Genomic DNA, 24,838 nt, shown 5'->3' on the forward strand with positions numbered 1-24,838 from the left:
AGGGAAAGTGTGTGCCCTCATTACGGCACGAGGCCTCTTTAGAGCATTGTGGGTTGGCCTTTGGAACTCCAGTAGTTCAGTCGACCTCCCCCATCACCTGAAGTTACGTATAAAGGAATAGCTCTTGGCTGACTTGCGTCCTGCCATTTCATCTCATTCCCCAAAAGGCAGCATGGATTCAAAAGACAGGGGTTTCAAAAAGCAACCGCTGCTGAATTTCCTGACTTGGAGGTATCCATCATCTGAGGTTGTTTGGTGATTGTTAGACTTTAGTGGCCATTCTGGTCTAGCTTATAAAAATCCAAGGCTCTCCAAAAGCCATCACTCCCTCTTCCCAAAAGGGCGCCCAGAGTATCTAACAAATAGAGGATCAATAATCAAATCTTGGCTGCCATGATACCCTAGAGAGACAGGGACAACACAAGGAGCCCACAGGACCCTGATGATGATGATGATGATGATGCAGTGATCGTAGTTTAATTAAAGGACTGCGCAGAGCCACTGAGATCTCAAGTGGCTTCACATAATGTTGCTGACCTGTTTCTGATTATAGCAGGCCCTGGGGATCATGAAGTGCTGGGGTAAGGCATCTTAGTATGTTGGGTGCCAGCGCTTCTCCAGGAGCTTCAGGGATTGGACCAACCACACAACCTGTTTGGGTATGGGCTTCACCTCAGTGGGTACCATCAAATAATTGGGCCCTAGAATAGCAACTCAAGCATTGCAGGGTAGGGACTGAAGAACTAGGGTCACTTCATTCAGCAGACGACATAGAAAAGTTCCATATTTCCCCATTAAGTATCTTGACCAAACACTCACTTTTAGTGATCATCTCCTTGAATCTACAGGGAAACTGATATTGCAAGGAGAATATATATTTGTTAGGCCTGGGCGGTTTCGTTCATTAATTTTGTAATTCGTTAAATATTCGTTATTTTTAACAATTACAAAATGATTACAAAACTTATTTTCAAACCCGGAAGTGTTTTTAAATATCGAAACGGCATCCTCCATCTTTTTTACGAGCTTCCGCCCGTTTCGGAAATGACTTTTTAGGAATGGAGGCTGCTGGGTGCGCGGGGAGCCAATCCGGCGCTCCCAAGCACTGTGGCTCATTGTGATTGGGCAGGCTGCCCTTTAAAAGCGGCTCCGCGTGGCCGCATTGCTCATTGCAAAGGCGAGGAGACGGGAGGTGCGGGAGGGAAGCTTGGCTTGCTTGCATTCATTCATTGCTTGCATTCATTCATTCATTCATTCATTCACATTCATTGTTGAGAGAGCGAGGGCGGTTTAAGGACCTGGGCTGGGAGCAGCGGGGAGGTTTTGCCCTGTTTTCGCCCTACAACAGGGCAGGGCAAGCATTTTGTTAATTTTCCATTTTTAAATATTTCTGAATTTTTTTTCTTTTATTCTTAAAAAAAATCAAAAAATATTCTAAAAAAGAAAAAAAAACTTGTGTGCCTGTGTGTGTGTGTTTGTCTCTGTCCTGTGGCTGTGTTCGCTCCACAACAGGGCAAGCATTTTGTTAATTTTCCATTTTTAAATATTTCTGATAAATTTTTCTTTTATTCTTCAAAAAATTCAAAAAATATTCTAAAAAAAGAAAAGAAACTTGTGTGCCTGTGTGTGTATTTGTCCCTGTCCTGTGGCTGTGTTCACTCCACAACAGGGCAAGCATTTCATTTGTGTAGTTCCAACCAGTGCGGCGCATTAGCCATCACAAAGTGCTATAATACAGTGCTCGCTCATTATTTGTGTAGTTCCAACCAGTGCGGCGCATTAGCCCCACCACAAAGTGCTATAATACAGTGCTCGCTCATTATTTGTGTAGTTCCAGTGCGGCGCATTAGCCCCACCACAAAGTGCTATAATACAGTGCTCGCTCATTATTTGTGTAGTTCCAACCAGTGCGGTCCTTTTGCCAAAACAAAGTGCTATAATACAGTGCTCGCTCATTATTTGTGTAGTTCCAACCAGTGTGGTCCTTTTGCCAACAGAAAGTGCTATAATACAGTGCTCGCTCATTATTTGTGTAGTTCCAGTGCGCTCCTTTTGCCAACACAAAGTGCTATAATACAGTGCTCGCTCATTATTTGTGTAGTTCCAACCAGTGCGGTCCTTTTGCTCATTATTTGTATAGTTCCAACCAGTGTGATGAAACGCTTCCTTCCCGGCTTTTCTAGTCGCAAGGGCCAAGTGCTATCGCGAATACCTAAGAAAGGCAGGGGACTGAAGATGAACACATTGACAAGAAGGGAACATTCATCCAACGAGATGGTTATTGAAACACCCACAGATGCTTCAACCAGCTGTGAGATGGCAGAACCTTCTTCTTCATCAGTTCGAAAGACTCTACGTTCAGATCCTGATGTCCTTCCAAGTACCTCTGATACTACTTGTTATGAAGAGGTGGGCGAGGAGGCGGACGTGTCAGAGGAATGGGAGGAAGACAATATGGAATCTGCTTCCACCACAGGAATTAGTGATCAAGAGGACTGCATGCTGCTGGAGGGCGAGCCACAGAAACAACCAACAATCCCTTCCACAAACACCGACAGTCCAAACACGAGCATGAGTACATCTGAAGTGCCTAGTGGGGGCAGGCCGAGATCGCTCCTATGGGATCATTACGACGTCCATAATCAGAGGGCCACTTTGGCAGTTTGCAGGCATTGCGGTGTGAGCGTCAGCAGAGGAAAAGATATGAGGCATCTTGCCACAACAGGGCTAAGGATGCACATTAAGAGACACCACCCAAATGTGAAGATGGTCCTTCTTACTTAACTTGCAATACTGCTACAGAAATTAGTATGTATGCAATACTTCCCAGATAATTTTCAGAGTTTTTTCAAAGTGCAATTTCTGTTACTTTTTGTTACTTTTTCTTTATTTATTTCTTATATTTACTTTCTAAGTTTTTATAATAACATTATTTTTATATATTAATAATTCATAATTTAATTTTATATATTATTTTATTATTATTTATACTTATATTTTATAAATATTTTATAAATTTAATTATATTTTATTTAAATATTTATATTATTATTTATTTCATTTATATAATATATATAATAATATATTATTATATTATATAATTTTATTTTATATTGTATATATTATATAATTTTATATTATTTATTATATTTATTATTATTATTTATAAATTATTATTATTTATTATTATTTATATTTTATTTATTTAAATTTTATTATTATATTATTGTTTTTTTCATTATTGACTCAGTTTTGGCTACTTTATCTTATTACTTTTTTATTTAATATCTTTATCTTAATATCTTGTTCTATTTGATTATTTTTTTGATTTGTTTTATGAAATGATTTTGTTTATAGAGCATTTAGCATTGCGCAATCGCGTCCGCCATTTTAGCGAATCGATTCGTTATTATTTTAATAATGAATCGATTCGTATTCAATAACGAAGTTTCGGAAGTCGTTTTTGCACATGCGCAAATCGCGTCCGCCATTTTAACGAATCGATTCGTTAATAATAACGAAATTTCGTAAATACCGAACTTTTTTAAAGGAAAATTTTGTAATTCTTTTAAATAACAAAACGCAAAAACCCCCCAAAAACGAATCTATTTTAGAAACAAATTTTTGCGTTGTTACCCAGGCCTAATGTTTGTGTTCACCTTACTTTATCAGGCGATAGAGAAGAAAGTTAAGGAAGAAATGAATTACAAGGAAGGGGAGAAGCTGAGATGGATAAGACATAGGCAAAATGACGGACCACCTTTTTCATTTTTCTGCTTTTATCGTTAGAGCACAGCCTATGCAAGGCTTTTCCTTTAGCAAGTACATAGAGAGCTGTCCAGATAAAGCTTCTTAGCAAAAGAGATATGTTTGTCTGTACTTAGAGGAGGAGCCAATAATGAAATCCCGTTTGACGTCTCCTGAATGACAGGCAGCAGAATACATTCCCAGATGTTTGTACCAGACAGCTAAAGGCAGTGCATGAGAACAAGATTGTTCCCTTGTTGTATCATAAGCAAGTATTACACCTTGTATCACCAACGATTCTAAAATAAACTCCGGTGTCAGTATTATGCTACTGACATATCTGTCAGAATTACTTATTGATTCTTGTGAATGCTATAGCCAATATCCGATTATTATCTACCAGTTCTGTCAAGAATCTCAGTGTAGTTGTTGATTTTAACAACCTATAAGGAATACATTAAATGGTCCATGTCAAAAGCTGTTTTCTCAGTTATCGGACATTACCAACTGGAGACCTTGTCCTTTTATGGTTATGGTTACAATTGATTACTGTAATTCTCTGTAGGCTGGATTCCTAGGTCATGTTCTAAATCATTTTGGCTCACATCTAACAATAACAATAAAATAAAATAAAAACAACAACAGATACTAAGATTCATCTTGGTCTGATTTATCTAGAGCATCCTTAGCAATTTCATTTCTTTACATGCTGCCAGGACTGAAATTTCCCATTCTTCACTTCGAAGTGGACTGATTTGATAGATGGACCTTGTTTCTGAGATGCTGCAGAAATATGCCAACGTCCACTGTGAAATTGACTTTAAAAATTAATATCTTAAAGCTCTTTTTGAGCATGACAGCCAAAAACCCTTGATAGGTCTAGGTAACAATTTCAAATAAGATTCTTTAAAAAATAGAAGGTGGGATAAAGTAAAAGCAATTGCCCCATTTTATTTCATAGACTCATTGAGCCTGGAAGGACTCCGAGGGTTATCTGGTCCGAATGTCTGATACAAATAAACGCACAATTGAATCACCCCCAATATAGCAGATCAAGCTCTACTTAAAGATATCCCGTGAAGGACACTCCACTGCTTTCTGACGCACTCTGTTCCACTGGAAAATAAGTCCGTACTATGAGAAAGTTATTTCTAATAATTAAGTGGAATAGTTTGTCTTGCTATTTCCATCTTTTGGTTCAATGGATTGGTTGTTTTGATGGGGGAGGGAGTCAGGTCTCCTATTACTGTGTGTGCTTGTTTTTCTGTTTCTTGCTTTCTTAATAGTTTATGTTTGTCACTGGTTTTCTTTTTTCAATTTGATTATTTTCAAATTCATATCAATTGTTGTAAACTACCTCGGTTCAGGAACTGGGGGAAAGCTGGAATATAAATAAATAGAGAAGGAGGAGCTGCTGTTTTTCATGTGAGTATGTTCCATCTCCTATGTTATATCCCTTCTGATATTTCAACATGACGATCATTATCAGCTCTCAATCTTCTCATTAAACTACATATCAAAGTACTTAAGCCATTCCTTGTAGAGTTTGGTTTCTATATTATTGGCCATTTCCCCCTCTCCTCTAAAAGTATTCTAGTTTTTCAGTATCATGACACCATTACTTTCCTTGATTCGGATGCTGTATTCCTTACATGTATGTTGTTGTTCATTCGTTCAGTCGTCTCTGACTCTTCGTGACCTCATAGACGAGCCCACGCCAGAGCTCCCTGTCAGTTGTTACCACCCCCAGCTCCCTCAAGGTCAGTCCAGTCACTTCAAGGATGCCATCCATCCATCTTGCCCTTGGTTGGCCCCTCTTCCTTTTGCCTTCCACTTTCCCCAGCATAATTGTCTTCTCTAGGCTTTCCTGTCTCCTCATGATGTGGCCAAAGTACTTCAACTTTGTCTCCAGTATCTTTCCCTCCAGTGAGCAGTTGGGCTTTATTTCCTGGAGGATGGACTGGTTGGATCTTCTCGCAGTCCAAGGCACTCTCAGCACTTTCCTCCAACACCACAGCTCAAAAGCATTGATCTTCCTTCGCTCAGCCTTCCCTAAGGTCCAGCTCTCACATCCGTAGGTGACTACAGGGAATACCATGGCTTTGACTAGGCGGATCTTTGTTGCCAGTCTGATGTCTCTACTTTTCATTATTTTATCGAGACTGGACATTGCTCTCCTCCCAAGAAGTAAGCGTCTTCTGATTTCCTGGCTACAGTCTGCATCTGCAGTAATCTTTGCACCTAGAAATACAAAGTCTGTCATGGCTTCCACGGTTTCTCCCTCTATTTTCCAGTTGTCAATCATTCTTGTTGCCATAATCTTGGTTTTTTTGACGTTTAGCTGCAACCCGGCTTTTGCGCTTTCTTCTTTCACCTTGATTAGAAGGCTCCTCAGCTCCTCCTCGCTTTCGGCCATCAGAGTGGTGTCATCTGCATATCTGAGGTTGTTAATGTTTCTTCCAGCAATTTTCACCCCAGCTTTGCATTCATCCAGGCCCGCACATCGCATGATGTGTTCTGCATACAAGTTAAAAAGGTTGGGTGAGAGTATGCAGCCTTGCCAGACGCCTTTCCCAATCTTGAACCAGTCTGTTGTTCCGTGGTCAGTTCTTACTGTTGCGACTTGGTCCTTGTACAGATTCCTCAGGAGAGAGACAAGGTGGCTTGGGATGCCCATCCCACCAAGAACTTGCCACAATTTATTATGATCCACGCAGTCAAAGGCTTTAGAATAGTCAATGAAGCAGAAGTAGATGTTTTTCTGAAACTCCCTGCCTTTCTCCATTATCCAGCGGATATTGGCAATCTGGTCTCTCGTTCCTCTGCCTTTTCTAAACCCAGCTTGAACATCTGGCAACTCTCGTTCCATGTATTGCTGAAGTCTTCCTTGCAGGATCTTGAGCATTACCTTACTGGCATGAGACATAAGGGCCACTGTACGGAAGTTGGAGCAGTCTTTCGCATTTCCCTTTTTTGGTATGGGGATATAAGTTGATTTTTTCCAGTCTGATGGCCATTCTTGTGTTTTCCATATTTGCTGGCAAATGGCATGCATCACCTTGACAGCATCCTCTTTTAAGATTTTAAACAGTTCAGCTGGGATCCCGTCATCTCCTGCTGCCTTGCTGTTAGCAATGCTTCTTAAGGCCCATTCAACCTCATTCCTCAGGATGTCTGGTTCTAATTCATTCACCACACCGTCATAACTATCCTCAATATTATTATCCTTCCTATACAGATCTTCTGTATAGTCTCGCCACCTTCTCTTGATCTCTTCAGCTTCTGTTAGGTCCCTGCCATCTTTGTTTCTTATCACACCAATTTTTGCCTGAAATTTACCTCCAATGTTTCTAATTTTCTGGAAGAGGTCTCTTGTCCTTCCTATTCTGTTGTCTTCTTCCACTTCCATGCATTGCTTATTTAAAAATAGTTCCTTATCTCTTCTGGCTAACCTCTGGAATTGCGCATTTAACTGGGCATATCTCCCCTTTTCACTGTTTCCTTTTGCTTTCCTCCTTTCTTGGGCTACTTCCAGTGTCTCAGCAGACAACCATTTTGCCTTCTTGGTTTTCTTTTTCTTTGGCACGTACTTTGTTGCCGTCTCCTGAACAATGTCGCGGACTTCTGTCCATAGTTCTTCTGGGACTCTGTTTACTAAATCTAGTCCTTCAAATCTGTTCTTCACTTCCACTGTATATTCGCTAGGAATGTTAGTGAGATCATATCTAACTGGTCTGTGTATTTTCCCTGATCTCTTGGCACATCATCATCATCATCTGCACCTGCATGTATACATCCTGGATAAGAATAGAGTCCTTCTGACCAGACAATGAATACTGGTCTCTATTTCAGTGAGCTAAATGGGAGTTTTAATTTAATGATATTTTCCCCCAAAATTAAAAAGATTTTTGAAATGTAAAAAAGAGCTCTGGTATATTAAAAGAAAAGGAAGGAAGGAAGGAAGGAAGGAAGGAAGGAAGGAAGGAAGGAAGGAAGGAAGAAGTGGAAGGGAAAACATATTGATTCACCTGAATGAATTGAAACCCCAGCAACAAAGCTCAACTAAAACTGTAAGGTATCTTTATGCTTTATATTGATATGGAAGTATTTCTTGTAGTGTATAAGTTTTACTTACTGGTGGAGCTGGTGTTAATCGGTTTGAAAAGAGGGAGTCCTCAGATATACGATCTGAAAATCAAGAAAAGCAATACCACTACATTAGATTCTTGCTGACAAACAACATAATTTATAAAATTATTGTGAAGAAAGCAGACATAGCTCTATCATGCCTAGGCCAAGAAGCTGGTGAAAATCTTTCCCATATCCCAACTGTCATTGTTCTAGACTCAGAGGAAGACAAGAACCATTATGTTATGTACCAGAAGCAGATGAAAAGTCCTCCGTCCATTTCAATTTCTGCTGCCATGACCTCAGAAGGAGAGAAGGTGACAGTACCTACTGAACTCAATTCTCTACCTTTGCCTTTTGTTTCATGCCTAAATTAGACTGTAAGCCTGTAGATAGGGGGACTATTTTTGTTCTCTTACAATATCAAGTACTGTGCTGGCACATCATCATCATCATCTGCACCTGCATCTATAATGCAAGATGGCAATATTCCAGGTTTTTTACTTGTCTCATGACAAAATTGACAAAAGATTATTCCAGCTATGCTGGTAATAATAGTTTCATATTTATAAAGCAAATTTTACAGGCTTTTAATAAAAGCAGGAGAAATAATGGTTGGTGCACCTCTAGTGGCTGAAGGTAGCTCCCATGTGAGAGAGGTAGAGAGATCCATCCAGGTTTCGGCTAGATTTAAAGGTGGTCTTTTTCAAGTGCTGTGTCTGTTTAGGAATATGATTCAGGACACCAAAGAAGGACTTCAAAACCTGGATGTTCTGTTGTGCCTTGGATTAAGCAGTCCACCAGAGAAGGACTTGATGCTATCTATGCTCCTGCACTTTAGTTCGGCCCACTCCACCAATCTCGACACTTGATCGCCAAGGTATTCTGTCTAGATGGGCACACTTGAATTTTGCACCTTTCCTCAGCTCTACTTAAGAATTCATTGCACTACCTGAGCCTAGACCCATCCTGATTTTCTTTTTCAGCCATGATATCTTTTTCGTGTTGTTGTTGTTGTGATTGTGTTGTGTTTTTATCTGAATGGTTTTAATGCTGTTGTGTTTAATCTGTGATTATCAGGCTTGTCCCCATGTAAGCCGCCCCGAGTCCCTTTGGGGAGAAGATGGTGGGGTATAAAAATAAAGTTGTTGTTATTATTATTATTATTATTATTATTATTATTATTATCGTAACTCACTGAAACTCTGGATTAACACATGGAATGGATTCACTGCTCCACTCTTATTTCCAATGGTGTTTAAGTTTAGTTTCACAGAAAGAAGGTGGCAATTGAGATTATAACGAGTGTTTAATTCAGGTGTTGTCCAGATGTATCCTTCACTTTCCTATCTACCGTATCACACTAGGCATATTAAAACCCAAGACAGCATGCAGCCTCACCCATGAGAAATATCTGAAAGTCAAAGCCAATTGGATTATTATCCTAGCAGCAACTGAGAGATCCTTTTCTCTAGACCAGGACAAAAAATAATCTGGAGAGCAGATTATTCCTTCTTTGAAATGCCCTTGACCCTGCTCAGTCAAACGCTAGAGCCCATTCTGCAGGGACAATCTTAGGGAAAGGAGAGGAAGAGCTTCCGGCCACTTAAGAGAAGGAAGAGAGCTGAGGAGTATAAAACTGCTTCTAATAAAGATCCAGGCCAAAAGAGCAATGGACTGTTAGAAGATGCTGCAAAGAGACAACAGGGAATCACAGAGGATATTTTCCTAGCTCTGAGTATATTCCGAATCAGATTTGACATAGCCAAGCATGGGTGAGTTATAGCTAATTAAATTACTTCTGGCATGAGAATGGACTGTCTGAGTCAATACAAGAACTAGCCCTTTGTCTCAGATAATGCCTTTTGAATCATAATCAGTAGGCTTGTGTGATCAAAAAAAAAAAAGGTTCAAAACTCGTTTCGGATGTAGGGGGCGCTGGCGATTCAATTTTGAGATTATTTCCAAAATTTTCTTGAAAAAAAATGGAAATATCAGGAATCACTTCATTTGCTTCGTTGATGGAAGGTGCCCCTCCCTCCCTCCAGAACCATTAAAATCTTGCAATTTACGATTTTAGAAACTAACGAACAAACTTACCCAAGCCTAATAATCAACTTTGTTTTTCTTGACATGAATAGGTACTTCCCTTATTCTCCTATCAAACACCATTTAATATTTCAATGTGGTCTGGTGAGAGGGATACTCTTCACCAAGTACCAAACTTTCTACCATTTATCTATGACTTTTGGAAAATCACAAAGCTGTTCTGCATTTTGCAGATTTTTTGTGGTTGTGCATATTCATGTCATGGATTTTGAACTGCTATATGAACTGAAAATCATTCTATCTATCTATCTTTTACAACTTGGCAACATACACATGTTGGCAGAGCAACAGTGAGTGCGTATGCGTGTGTGGAGTTGTGTAAATATAGTGGAATTAATGCACATGTAATATCATCCTCACAATAACCCCTCAAGACATGCACTCCAGCAGAGCCACTTATTTCCCGCTTGACTGTGTGTATTTGAGGGGAGAGTTGAGGAAATATGTAAAATTAACACCCATGTAGGTATTCTCCACAACTTCCTTTCAACATAGACATTAGCATATCCACACCCGTATTTTTGTGTGTGTGTGTGTGTGTGCATGCACTACAACTCCTATACGGTTCTGGTCCAGTGTATCTGTCCGAACATATCTCCCTCTACGTCCCACCTCGGAGTTTGAGATCATCTGGGGAGGCCCTGCTCTCGACCCCACCACTCTCACAAGTGAGGCTGGTGGGGACGAGAAGCAGAGCCTTCTCAGTGGTGGCCCCCCACCTGTGGAATTCACTCCCGGGGGAAATCAGAACAGCACCAACCCTCCTCTCCTTCAGGAGGAGGGTGAAGACATGGCTGTGGAACCAGGCCTTTGGGCAACCAGGCAATTAGACAATGACAACCAAATAAGACAATCAGATGTGTAAGATCGGCAGGATTGTCGAAATGGAACCAAAACAGATCTTTGAGTTAATTGTACACTGATGGGTAGGAGGAAGATCCAGGTTTGTATTGTTTTTACTGATTTTATCATTTTACTGATTTTATTGGATAATGTTGAATTGTGGGAATTTGTACTGTTATATTTTTTGTGATGATTGTTGTGTAGCAGGCGTCTAAGTGCGCCTTGCAGCTGTAAGCCGCCCTGGGTCCCCTTCGGGGTGAGAAGGGCGGGGTACAAGAACCCCAAATAAATAAATAAATAAATAAATAAACTCCCCACAAAGAAAGAAGGAGACAAAGAGGGAAGGAAGGTTGGCAACAGCAACACGTGGCGGGTACAGCTAGTAATTAATAACAGTGTACTTACTGTCCGCAAAATTCTGATAATAAATTATGGTTCTGCTGGAGCCAGGTGTTGTCTGAAAAGGAAAAAATGCATGACATTATTTATCATGCTGCTCAAAAATCCATCTGAATAAATCAATGACCCATACATGTTCTTTTTTAGTGGCTTCTCTCCTTCCGCTCTTCTGCTTGCCTAGGAAAGAAATCCCATTCTAGGTTTTCCAAAACTGCAATAAAAAAACTCAGTCATACTTAGCACATTTGGATTTTAGTGGAATGTTTCACATGTTCACCACTACTTTTCACTGACCAATTTCTTTCTAAGGTCTAAGCCTCCCAGTGTTTCCAAAACGTGTGTTGAATCTAATTTGCAGTCTTCAAATGCAAAGAAATGCAAATCATGCCTCTAGCCAATTTTTAAAATGATAATGCTGTAGCAGTTTTTATGTCTACAAGATGACGGGGCGTATGCGCACAACAACCCCCCCCCCCCCCAATCTGTTGGCTTCTTGGTCTCTTCTTCCTCTCCATGTGTCACGAAGGCTCCCTCCCGAATGCCGGATGGTTCTGTCCAGCGCTGGCCCAGCCCCTCCCTCCTCCCCGGTGTGCTCCCTGCCGACCACCACTGCTGCCTTCCTTCCAGTCCACCCGGGCTGCCCCACTGAACTCCCCAGAGGAGCTGCACAGGCAGAGAGTGAGGCTCCTGGTCCCCACAACCCCAGTTTGAATTGGGGGGGGGGGGCACCCTCAGTGGGACAGAGACTGCTGGTCTCTTAACACACAACACCCTCCATTTTGTATAGGGTTTTGCCCTCCTCAGCCCCCCTCCCTTTGGACATGTTCACCCTTCTTCTCTGTCTCTCTCCTGCTTTGCGCATAGGGGTTTGCCCAGATGTTTTACTATCTTGTGGGAGGCTTCTCTTTCTATATCTATGGAAGGTTCAGGCTGGGAGGAAGGACTCTTTTCTACTAGACCCAAGTGATATTGTTGCAATTGCCCACCTTGGTTAACAATAAATAGCCTTGCTGCTTCAAAGCCTGGCATCTTCCTGCCTGGGGGAATCCTTCGTTGGAAGATGTTCCCTGGCCCTGATTCGATTATGCTGGAATTCCTCTGTTTTCTGAGTGGTGTGCTGTTATTTACTGTTCTGATTTCAGAGTTTGTCAATACTGGTAGCCAGATTTTCAAAAATAGGGAGGAGGAGACAGTGGGGTCGCTCCCTGGGAGAGCCCTATGGCCTATCTCAGCAGGAAAATAACACGGGGACACGGCCAATGAGGAAGCCACACCCCTGCTATTCTCCCCAAAGGGTTAGCAGACAAAGAAAGAGGTCAATATCCAGTGGAGCCACCACAAATATTACCTACACACAACCATTACAAAATCACATCCAGTATATCTGAAACCTCCTCTTTCCCTATCCTTTCTTTTCCATTGAACCTGACTGGCCCACAGGCAGGCCGGGCAAAAAACACCAACAAAGCCCTCCAGGTTGATGGCCAGCCAGCCATAGAAAGGATAGACTCACATGCACACCCATGACAGGTATCACACATCTGAAGAGACCCCAAGAGCCATCCAGCCCAACATTCTTCTACCATACAAGCAGACACCATCAGAACCCTCCAGGCAGATGGCCAGCCAGCCACAGAGTTGAAAACACACACATACATACCCATACATAGACACATGATAGAGAACATAGATCTGGAAGAGGCCCCCAAAGACGATCCACTCCAACCCTCTTCTAACATACAAGAATACACCATCAAAGCCCTCCAAACAGATGGCTAGACATAGATATAACAGACATAGATATAATAGATATAATAAACCATAGATATAATAAACCATTATTATATAATATTATATAATTAATATATAATATAATATTATATAATAGATATAATAAACCAGACATAGATATAATAAACCATATACCTATCGATCTCTACATCTCCACAGACAATGGAACATGAAAAACATTGTATACCCACAAGCAATATCAAACCACATATATTAGAAACCAGTTATTTCTCTTTTCTTTTCTATTTCTCCACAAAGTGCCACAGCAACACATGGCCAGGAAAGAAAAAGGGACGAGAAGGAAGGAAAGAGGTAAAGAAGGAAGGAAGGAGAGAAAGAAAGAAAGAAAAAAGGGAAGGGAAGAGGAAGAGAAGGAAGAAAGGAGAGAAAGAAAGAAAAAAGGGAGGGAGGGAGGGAGGGGGAAGGGAAGGATGGAGAGGGAAGGTTGGCTGAGATCTTATTGGAAGCTGGCAGAGCGTACACCTTCACTAGCTTATTTATACTGGAAGTCCAGAAAGCTCCTTTTCTCTTAGCTGCCAGGTATGCCCTTGCAGTCAATGGGCATCTGTATTCTTCCATTGTAGAGTTGGGAGAAGTACTGCTTAAGGATGTACTGTATACACCTCCTTGTACATGCCTGAGAAAGCACTAAATTGGTATCAATAGTGGAGAGACCATTGTTAACCACCAAGAGGATCCTGTCCTGAGTTTGCCTACAGTTCAGCCTGCAAAACCAGTATTCAAACATAGATTAAAATGTGATCTAAAGCGAAAGTTTCCATGAAAAGTGGACTGTTTTGATAGCTTCTGGTAGCTCAAGTTCTTGACCATTCTTGATTTCCACACTTCTCATTAGTTCACTGCCTCTCGGCAAATATTCCATTTAGTGGGTTGTTGTAGGTTTTTTCGGGCTATATGGCCATGGTCTAGAGGCATTCTCTCCTGATGTTTCACCTGCATCTATGGCAAGCATCCTCAGAGGTAGTGAGGTGACCTCACTATCTCTGAGGATGCTTGCCATAGATGCAGGCAAAACATCAGGAGAGAATGCCTCTAGACCATGGCCATGTAGCCCGAAAAAACCTACAACAACCCAGTGATTCCGGCCAAGAAAGCCTTCGACAATACATTATTCCAATTAGATTTTCTTTCCCAGCATACATTGGTAACTCATCTGCCATATCTAGAATAGTAGTAACTGATCTGAAGTGTCTGCCTACAACACAAACCTACAATTTCCAAGTTTTTCATGTCCACCAATGCCTTACAAGAGAGGAATTTATTAACTGACCAAGGAGATAAAAATGGGCAATTCTACTTACCAGGCGCCTTCCAAATCTCCCTCTCCTCTCTCCTCCTTCGTTGATTGGGTCGCTACAAAAGAACAAAAGAAGATACTATAACAACACAGAAATCCTCCATCTGCTTCCTGATAAAACTCAATAGCCCTGCGGTTTTAACCGGTTTTAACTGTGGAAAACCCAGAAAATTGGACAAAAAGTTGATTGGATAGTATCATTTATTAGTAACCTGTTGATGTAAACATTCACATGACAAAGCACTGTGATCCAATTTGTATAGCTTTCTCAAGACTGATCTCAAAAAGATCTTGCTGTAGGCGTCTACTACAGACCTCCAAGCCAGGAGGAAGAACTTGATGAAGTCTTCTGCCAACAGTTGACCAAACAGGCACAGAGAAGAGATGTAGTAGTAATGGGCGATTTCAACTATCCTGATATTTGCTGGAAAACAAACTCAGCCAAGAGTACAAAGTCCAACAAATTCCTCGCTTGCCTTGCAGACAATTTCATGGTCCAGAAGGTAGAAGAGGCAACAAGGGGATTGGCTACTCTTGATCTCATCCTAACAAATGCGGAGGACCTGATCGATGAGGTTGAAGTGGTAGGATCCTTAGGGGCAAGTGACCATGTGCTCCTGCAATTTGAGGTACAAAGGAAGGCCGAAACTAAGACAAGTCAAACCCGCATTTTGGACTTTAGGAGAGCTGATTTCCGAAAAATGAAGGAAACACTGAGCAGTATTCTGTGGACACAGATACTAAAAGACAAGGGAGTTACCCATGGATGGGAGTTTCTCAAGAGTGAAATACTCAAGGCACAATTGCAAACCGTGCCAACAAAGAGAAAAAAATAGGACAAGTGCAAAGAAGCCAGAATGGATGTCCAAAGAACTTCTAACTGTGCTAAAACACAAAAGAGACATGCACAAGAAGTGGAAAAAGGGAGAAATCACCAAAGAAGAATTCAAACAAATAGCCAACAGCTGTAGGGAAAAGGTCCACAAGGCTAAAGCACAAAACGAGCTCAGGCTTGCCAGGGACATTAAAAACAATAAAAAGGGCTTCTTTTCTTATGTCAGTAGAAAAAGGAAAAACAAGGAGGCGATAGGGCCTCTTCGAGGAGAAGACGGGGCAATGCTGACAGGGGATAGGGAAAAGGCAGAACTACTTAATACCTTATTTGCCTCGCTCTTCTCACAAAAAGAAAGTCATCTTCAACCTCAGCAAGATGGAGTGGATGAGGGATTAGAGGACATCCAACCCCAAACTGGGAAACAAGTTGTCCAGGAATACCTGACCGCTCTAAATGAGTTCAAGTCCCCAGGGCCAGATCAACAACACCCAAGAGTATTGAAGGAACTAGCGGAAGTCATTTCGGAACCATTGGCAATCATCTTTGAGAGTTCTTGGAGAACAGGAGAAGTTCCAGCAGATTGGAGGAGGGCCAATGTGGTCCCAATCTTCAAGAAGGGAAAAAAGCATGACCCAAACAATTACCGTCTGGTCAGCCTCACGTTGATACCAGGCAAGATTCTGGAAAAGATTGTTAAGGAAGTGGTCTGAAAAGACTTAGAAACAAATTACAATTATTGTGTTTGGAATGGGAGATGATGATGATGATGATAATAACCTGCTTTGAACTGAGTTTTATGGCAGTGTGGACACAGATAATCCAATTCAAAGCATATATTGTGGATTATATGGCTGTGTGGAAGGGTCCTGAAGGTCTTGCTATGATGGGAAGAGGAAAGAGGGCAGAAACGAGCATCAGAGGAAGCCCTCCTTCCAGTCAAAAAGGAAAAGGGAGGAGGTGGACTGAGCGACATGAAGCCTGCTTGTACCTGTGCCTGAGCAAGGCCTGCAGTTCATTGACCTTTCAACAGTGGAAGGTCTGGATTTCCAATGGACCTAATGACAGTTCCTATAGAAAATAGACCTCGATGCACTTCTTCCAAGCAGACAGCCACCAGTCCAGCTTCCCAGTTTTTCGAGCCAGTCCCTGGGGTTGTAGGGGTCCCCCACCACCTCTGCTCTTGGGACGCTTTGGAGCCATGGCAAAAGGGAGAGGCACCTGACAAGCAGCCCCTGCACCCAAACCTCAAGCCAAGACATCGCCTTGCCAACCAAGGGCAGCCTGCCCTCTTCCCCATGCATGGACTGACCCACCGGCTCCATGCTCTTTAGTGATGTGTCTCCATGCCAACCATGGGCAATTCTCTGCTTCTCTCTCTCGCCCCCTCATGTGTGTCACCAGGTGAGTCTTATCTGCCAGCCGAGAAAGCACGGGCGAGGGCAATGTGCTGGCGTCTCCTTCCTTCCTTCTCTCCCTCTCACAGACTTTATTTTAGGTCTCACGGCCCACCTATGGGCTGGGGCCCACAGGTTGGGTACCACTGGACTACACTGACCATATAATGCAACTCAAAGGCCATTATTTGGCAGTGGAGATCCAACTCAAATTCTAACATGCTGCCACTGGAAGGAAGCATGGTCCCTGCTGGACAGAAGAACGTGTGTGTGTGTGTGTGTATTTTCAGTGCTTCTTATTAAAATAGTCCTGCTGTTAAGAATTGTGGGATCTGAAGTTCAAAACATCTGGAGGAGAACAGTTTGAGAAGCTCTGCTCTACTACACTGATGACATTTGATGAATTGTCCTGCTTTTCAAGATATGTGTAACAAAATTAAGAAGGCTGCAAACCCTGCTGTGACATTGAGCAACCACATGTTCAATATGATTTTTTGTGTGTTTTCCTCTTGATGTTACCCTTAAAAAACAGTGAGGTGGATCAGTCTGAAACACAGTCACTATGCAAGTTTTCGTAAGCCAGCAGGGATTACAACTCCCAAGAACTCCAACCACTACACCACACTCGGACATATCTCAAGAAATAGAATAAACATAATCAAACTATGGTACTGTTCACGCTATTCTAAAATATTGGGTGTGCAGAAACCTCCTGTATTTATGAAGGGGATGCAATGCTTGGGTGCAGTTCAAATTATTTATGATTTGCTGCTCATCTAGAAAAGAAGGGGGAAGTCATATAAGGAAATACATCATCTATACCTGCAACAACACATACACATACAAGGGTTAAGAAAAGTGTATAAACTTACAGAGACTGTAGCTCTGGGAATCTAGAGTCTCTTCTGCGAGCCATCTGTAACAAAATAGAGGGAAATATGTCAGCCCTGCATCAGCATCCCTTGTTATTTTCACTAAAAGCCAGCCTGAATAAAAGAGCCTTTCCCTGCCACTGGAGTGGATTTCCATAGTCTGGGAGAGACCACTCAGAAGGGCCTTCCTCTTGTCCATGTGAAATGTGCCTGTGGAGATGCTGGGCCTGAGAAAACCTGAAAGTCTGCACAGATTCACGTAAGAAAATGAAGCATTCATTATCAGCTGTGAACCTACAAGAGGACTTTAGTTGTGTTGTTACATATTAGCCCAACGCGACCATGCCTGCTGTGATCAACAGGGATCTGTTTCCTTGTGAATCAGGAAGTACCTAAATGACATTTCCATTCCCTTTTGTGAGTGACATCCATTATGACATGCAGAAGCAGGGTCCTTGCCTCAATTCCCCTCTCACAGTAGAAAATAGCCCATTAATAAGAACTGGATGACTTCCACAGTCCCTGTACAGTATCTAGATTGAGGGAAGTCATGCTAATCTCTATTTGGCTTTGGTCAGATACCACATAGAGTAGTGTGTCCAATTCTGGGCACCACAATTCAAAAGTGATATTAATAAGCTGGAAGGTGTTCAAAGGAGGGCAACTCAAATGATCAAAAATCTAGAGACCATGCCCTATGAGGAGCGTCTTAAAGAACTGGGCATATTTAGCCTGCAGAAAAGAGGTTGAGAGGAGACACGATAGACATGTATAAAGATGTGAAAGGATGTCATAAGGAAGAGGGTGCAGGCTTATTTCCTGCTGCCCTGCAAACTAGGACTCAGAACAATGGGTTGAAATGACAGGGAAGGAGGTTCTACATGCTCACGAGGAAGAACTTTCTGACTATAAGAAGAGCAGTTCAGCAGTGGAACTCTCTGCCTCGGAGTGTGGTGGAAGCTCCTTCCTTGGAAACTTTTAATCAGAGACTGGATATCCATTTTCTTAGGGGAACTTTCATTGTGTTTTGCCTTAATGGCAGGGGTTTGGATTTGATGGCCCATGTAGTCTCTTCCAACTCAATTATTCTACGATTCTATGACTCAGTTATTGCCTATTCCCCCCTCTCACCAACAACCCAGCAATTTAGTGGCCAGTGGAGTGTAAGGAAAGGGAACTCTGTCCTGGCAGCTAGATGCAAAACAACACCATCCTCAGGACCTCTAGAGGACCCCAGGGGATGCCTTTCTCACTGCATAGCTAGCTATAGAGAAATAGCTGGAGATTTCATCACTACCAAGTTCTCTCCACCAACCACGAAATGGTCATGCCAGTGATGTGTGTACTTCTATAGGTGACGTATGAGTTTCAAATGGTGGTGGTGGTGGTGGTGTGGGGGGAGAGATTACACAAGGTAGGCAGCAAAATCCTCCCTGTTGTAGCTGGCATTGGTCACTCATAGAACGCCAGCCACTCGTCCCTTATATGAGCCTGCCCATATTAAATAATAATAATAATAATAATAATAATAATAATAATAATAATAACTTTATTTATATAACCACTCTGAGTCTTCCCGAGGGGTCTCAGAGCAGTTCCCAGGTAACATCACAAAACATGCAAAGTAAAACAACATAACCATAAGATTAACAAAACAACATAAGCATAAAAATTATCGCCATAACAGACATAAATTAAAAATAATCCTGCCTGTTCAAGGCAATTTAAAAATTTAAAAGTCCGGGCCAAGATTTGTGCAAGCAACAATAATATTAGTTACGGGTCTGTGGCTGTTCATTCCGGGGCCGATTAGAGGAAGTGATCTGGGGAATTGGTAAGAAGAAGAAGGCCGTATTCAACAATGTGTAAGACTAAGTTAGAACTGGTCTTGTTGAAACCACTGTCGCAGCTACGGTGTTGCTGCTTTATAGTTGGGGTTGTTTTTCGAACATTCAAACCCCCTTCTTGGAAGCTGCGCCCCATTGAGAAAAATAATACAATCCACAGAAGACAAACTTTCTTCCAATAAAGTAAATGTTTATGCAATAGTCACAAATAACAGTTTCAATCCATGGATCTCAATATTCTAGCAAACTTTCCTTGAGCTTTTACAGGAATCTATTCCTCTTCTTCTAGCTCTCATGAGAGTCTCTCATCTCATCATCAACATCAGCATTCTCTGCTTCTTCTCTTCTCTACTTTCTACATTCTCAGTCTCTTAATTTGTAGTAGCTAAGCTCTCACAGGTGGCTTGACTGTTGCTGGTCATACAATGACTGGACATGATTCTTACAATCACTTACCCATTTTTCACTTAAGAAATGATCTAAATAATATAAAACTCTGACAACCACCAGGTCTTCAAGCTCTTACAAAAGGAGGGGAGGGATGGGGCCTGTCTTATTTCCTTTGGAAGGGCGTTTCAGAGGAGGGGGGCTACCACCGAGAAGGCCCTCTCTCTTCTCCCCACCAACCATGCTTGTGACGGAGGTGCAGACACAAAATATACATGGGCAATTATTCCTAATTAGAACTATGTATGTAAGAAGAAGTCATCTCAGATTAATTCAGCACAGTCTGTCTTACAATTGTGCAGATTAGCATTAATGTGTGAAACACCTTTCATCATCTCAGCATCAGTAGAAATATGAATGCTTCTACCATAATGTGTTTTGCCAAGCTTCTTATCTTATATACCAGACTGCTGAAGAGCATACGCAGAGAGGTGAAAGGGGAGATAAAGTTTTTATGGCACCAGCTGAGGCAATACGGAGCACTGGGAATGGGGGGGGGGGGGGGGCTTAATGTCTGGTTTGGCTCAGACTGAGAAAGAGTTGGAAGCAATATTCTCCATCTTCAGCTGCACATACATCCCCCCCATGCCTGCTTCAAACATATATCCACACATACATTCAACAGTGGAACTCTCTGCCCCGGAGTGTGGTGGAGGCTCCTTCTTTGGAAGCTTTTAAACAGAAGCTGGATGGCCATCTGTCAGGGGTGATTTGAATGCAATATTCCTGCTTCTTGGCAGGGGGTTGGACTGGATGGCCCATGAGGTCTCTTCCAACTCTTTGATTCTATGATTCTATGATACGTCCCATTGAATCATGCAGCATTCATTGGTAGTATTTCAGATTTATGGAAAATTTCAAAAAAATATTCCCCTTCCTTTATTTTCCTTTTAACAAAGCAAACCAAAGTTCAGTAACTCAATGAATTTTGCAAATGCTCTTTGTCTCTCTCACACATACTCTCGGACTCCTATTTCCCACACAAAGAGAGTTGGTGTCTTTGGAGAAGGAGTCATAGGACCTCTTCACACACCATGCCGTTTCACCAGCAGGTGCCCAGCGTGCCCTCTCTCCTTTCCCCATCATATAGTGGGGATGGGACAAGGCACGTTGGCACCCTGTCCTCATCAGAGGATAGCAACGCACATTGCCCCCTTCCCCATCCCAAAGAGGGGAAAGGGGCCATTAAAACCCGCATGTGAAGAGGTCCATAGAGTCACAGAACTATAGAATCTATGAGTTAGAAGGAAGTTCTAGGGTCATCTAGTCCAACACTCTGCTCATTACAGACTCTCCCTAGCAGATGTTGAGAGAAGGAGTTCAATGGTCCTGCTCTTAGGCAGAGGTAGGGATCTCAAGAAGCTGTTTTAGATGTTGTGAAGGACCAACAAATTAGTTTTTATTTAACCTGCCAATGTTGCATTTCCACTTCCAAGGTCTAAGCGGAAATGTTTGAAGACTTTTTTACCCACTCTCTGCTCCTCCCCAGTAGCATTTTGGCCATCTTCCGACCTGGGAGCCCCATCTTCCCATGGCATACCGACATATCTCTGGTTGTGCTGGTCCATTTAGTTTTCTTGGTGGTTTGCCATTGCCTTCCCCAGGGATGGCGCTTGGTCTGACCTCTCTGCCATGACCAACCCGTCTTGGGTGGCCCTTCACGGTTTCGCTCGTGGCATCATTGAGGTGCTCAAGCTCCAGCGCCATGACAAGGCAGCGATCCTTTGCCAATTGCATCTTCTGAAATATAGCCTACAGCACATGGGATTGATGGTTTAGTGTCTCCCACCCAAGAATGAACCAGAGAGAAAAAGAAGGCCTGAAGGAGAGTAACTATGCTGAATATCCTCCAGCTTGTGCGAGATCACTGGGCCCTGACGTTGGTTCCGATTGGATTTGTGGTGGGATGTTACTTTGACAGGAGAAATGATGAGCTTCTTCAGAAACAAAAGCAAATTATATCACAGGGAATTGAAACCTGGAGAAGTCGTCACATGGAGATAATGTTTCAAATGAGATGATCGTGTCATTGAGTGAAACAAAAATTGTTAGTCCCAGGCCATCTATTCAATTCATGACTTTAGCAGGAGCTTAAGAAGTTACTTTTAAGAAGAAACACATAACATTTTTCCCAATTATGAATGAATGTCATTGCATTCATTTTTCTTTAGAGTAAAATTCTAAAGTTTGCATTTCTGGAATTTCTTCTCTGGGGACATACACATGAGATCTTTTTTCCACCTTTAAATAAAAAGAAAATGACAACCAGCCTTAAAAAAAAAAGGAAAAAAGAATGAACCAGAACTAATGTTAGATAGATATATACCCAATTTGGGTGTTTATTTTCCTGTGCCTTTTTTCTGACTCTAGAATTATTTCACAAACCAAGACAGGAGAAATCAAGATCCTGCGACACAGTCAGCTTACCACTTAAAAGGATGAAACTCTGTATATCTCCTATCATCAGAATATTCGCTTTTATTTATTTATTTATAACATGGTATAAAAAACATTTAACATCATAACATATTATAGAAAAGTATACAATTAACAACAATATACCATTAACTCCAATAGCCATTCGCTAGCGTCTCATCACTAAAAACATGATCCAGATCCGTCATCCATTGTTCCATTCCTATGTTCGTTACATTCATTGCACTGACTATTCGAACGCCTGCTCAAACAACCAGGTTTTCACTTTTTTGCGGAATACCATTAATGATGGAGCTAGTCTAATGTCCGTGGGAAGGGCGTTCCACAGCCGCGGGGCCACCACCGAGAAGGCCCTATCTCTCGTCCCCGCCAGGTATAATAAGGTATAATAAGGTGCTATGCTAGGCAGATTCATAGACAATTCAATGCAATTGGTAGTGCAATTGTTCCTTAAGCTCACCAAATTCCACTTGGCACAGTTGTTATTGGTAAAGTTGTTGTAGTTTACAGATGTAAATCAATGGATGACAGATGTAAATCAGTGGAAGGCTGCTGTTAGTCCTTCCGCGAGTAGTAATAATGGACGCGATGGAGGGCGTCACATACACGGCGGCAGTCAGCACACGGCACTGCTCTTGGAGTGCAGTCAGGTGGTCGGACAGCACAGTCGGTCAGCACAAAGAGTCGGGCAGCACCGTCGGTCAGCACAGTCGGTCCGCACAAGAGTCGGGATATTAACAAGATATTAAAGGTGCAGCTGGGAGACAGAAGTTTTAAAGCCTCCTTTCCTGGCTTGCTTCTCTCACCAGTGTGCGGGCGAGGCAGCCAGGACGCTGACCCTCTCCTGTTCTTGCAGGCAATAAGAAATACGCTGATGGAAAATACACTCCTACTATACTTCCTCAATGGGAAATACGCTGATGGAAAATACACTCCTACTACACTTCCTCAATGGGAAAAGCGCTGATGGAAAATACACTCCTACTACACTTCCTCAATGGGAAATACGCTGATGGGAAATACACTCTGACTACACTTCCTCAATGGGAAATACGCTGATGGGAAATACACTCCAACTAAGTCGAAGGCAACCATCAACTGATATTTTTTTTAACTGTCTTTCCGGTGTCATCAGTTTCCATGGCGCTCCAGCTGAGGTCACCATGTGTCATTGTTAAATGCTGTGATTTGCTGTAGTGAAGGGCCAACTGCTTAGGTAGCCCTTCACTCAAGAAGATGAATGAGTGTAAACCAATGTATTTGTTCATTCAGCATATTCAGGAAAACATTGGTACAGCCATGCTTTCAGAACTGACTGGCAGGCAGTGCCCCCACAAACCAGTACAGAAATGAACTATGAATGAATGATCTTGATTTTAACTATGAGACGAGATGAGATGTTATGATGTTTATTCATGTTATTCTTTTAACTTGATTTTAACTGTTTTTATCATGTTTAAGTATTGGATTTGCTTTGTTAACCGCTCTGAGTCGCCCTGAGGGCTGAGAGGCGTGGTATGCAATAGGGCTGGGCGGTTTCGTTTTGTTAATTTGTAATTCGTTAATAATTCGTTAATTTTTTCAATTACAAAACGATAACGAACCTTTCTGGAGCAATTATTAAAAAAACGAATTTTCAAAAACATTTTGTAAATGCTTCGTATTTCGATATTGTATTCGTTTCGTTATTGTTTTGAGGTCGTTTCGTTATTATTTCCGCATGTCTGGGCCAGTTTTATGGTTTAATTAGTGAAAAAAAATTATAATATCACACCAACAGTCAACAACAGAGGGAGAGGGAAGCTTCAGAAGGTTTTGGAGGTTTTTTAGCATATTTCTCGGTCGCGTCCGCCATTAACGAATCAATTCGTTATTGTTTCGGAAATCGATTCGTTAATTTTTTACCATTTACGAAATTTCGAAAATATCGAACTTTTTAAAAGGAAAATTTTGTAATTATTTTAAATATCGAAACAAAAAAAAACCCCCAAATACAAATCGATTTTAGAAACAAATTTTTCCGTTGTTACCCAGGCCTAGTATGCAAATATAGTAAATAAATAAATAATAAGTAAATGTGACTTTCTTTCTATCCCGCCCTATCTTCCTCAGGGGACTCAGGGCAGATTGCAACATATAGACAGGTAAACATTCAATGCCATATAAAGATGCAAAACAACATAAACAAAAAGATAAAAACCCAATTTACATTCACACAAGCAATTACAGCTCAGGATGGACCCATTTTTATTTACCGTGTCTAGATCAACAACACATGTGACATTTCTTCACCAGAAAATGGTTTGATCTTATTCTGTGGAAATATTATCATTTGAAGTAATGTTTAAATCCTGGAATCATGATGTCAGGATCCAAATCTCAATGGATTAGGCCCAGAGGTAGACGAACAGACGTTTCCCCATAGGAAGTAGCTTCTTGGCTCTTTCACCCCACAACAGCCCACGGCTCTCACACCCAGATTGGTTCCGGGGTGTAAGGAACATTCTAGATTTGCAAGTCCAGGATACCGAAATCAAAGGAACGTAGTAGGTGGACAAGTGCCTTTCTAGTCAAGTAAGACAGCTCTGGATTCATATCAGTGTATCTTGTCCAAATATTGACATTGGACTTCTTCCTTTTGAAAGTTAGGCATGAATGAAGTGATTTAATTT

The 24,838-nt window shown here is 41.7% G+C and overlaps 1 pseudogene; it reads left to right on the plus strand.

Moving 5' to 3' along the window:
* The first annotated feature begins 21,538 nt into the window (after window positions 1-21,538).
* Window positions 21,539-21,998, plus strand: LOC132761956 (NADH dehydrogenase [ubiquinone] 1 beta subcomplex subunit 1 pseudogene; annotated as a pseudogene).
* Window positions 21,999-24,838: the final 2,840 nt, after the last annotated feature.

This window comes from Anolis sagrei, chromosome 1 (assembly GCF_037176765.1).
Source record: "Anolis sagrei isolate rAnoSag1 chromosome 1, rAnoSag1.mat, whole genome shotgun sequence".
Classification (NCBI taxonomy): Eukaryota; Metazoa; Chordata; class Lepidosauria; order Squamata; family Dactyloidae; genus Anolis; species Anolis sagrei.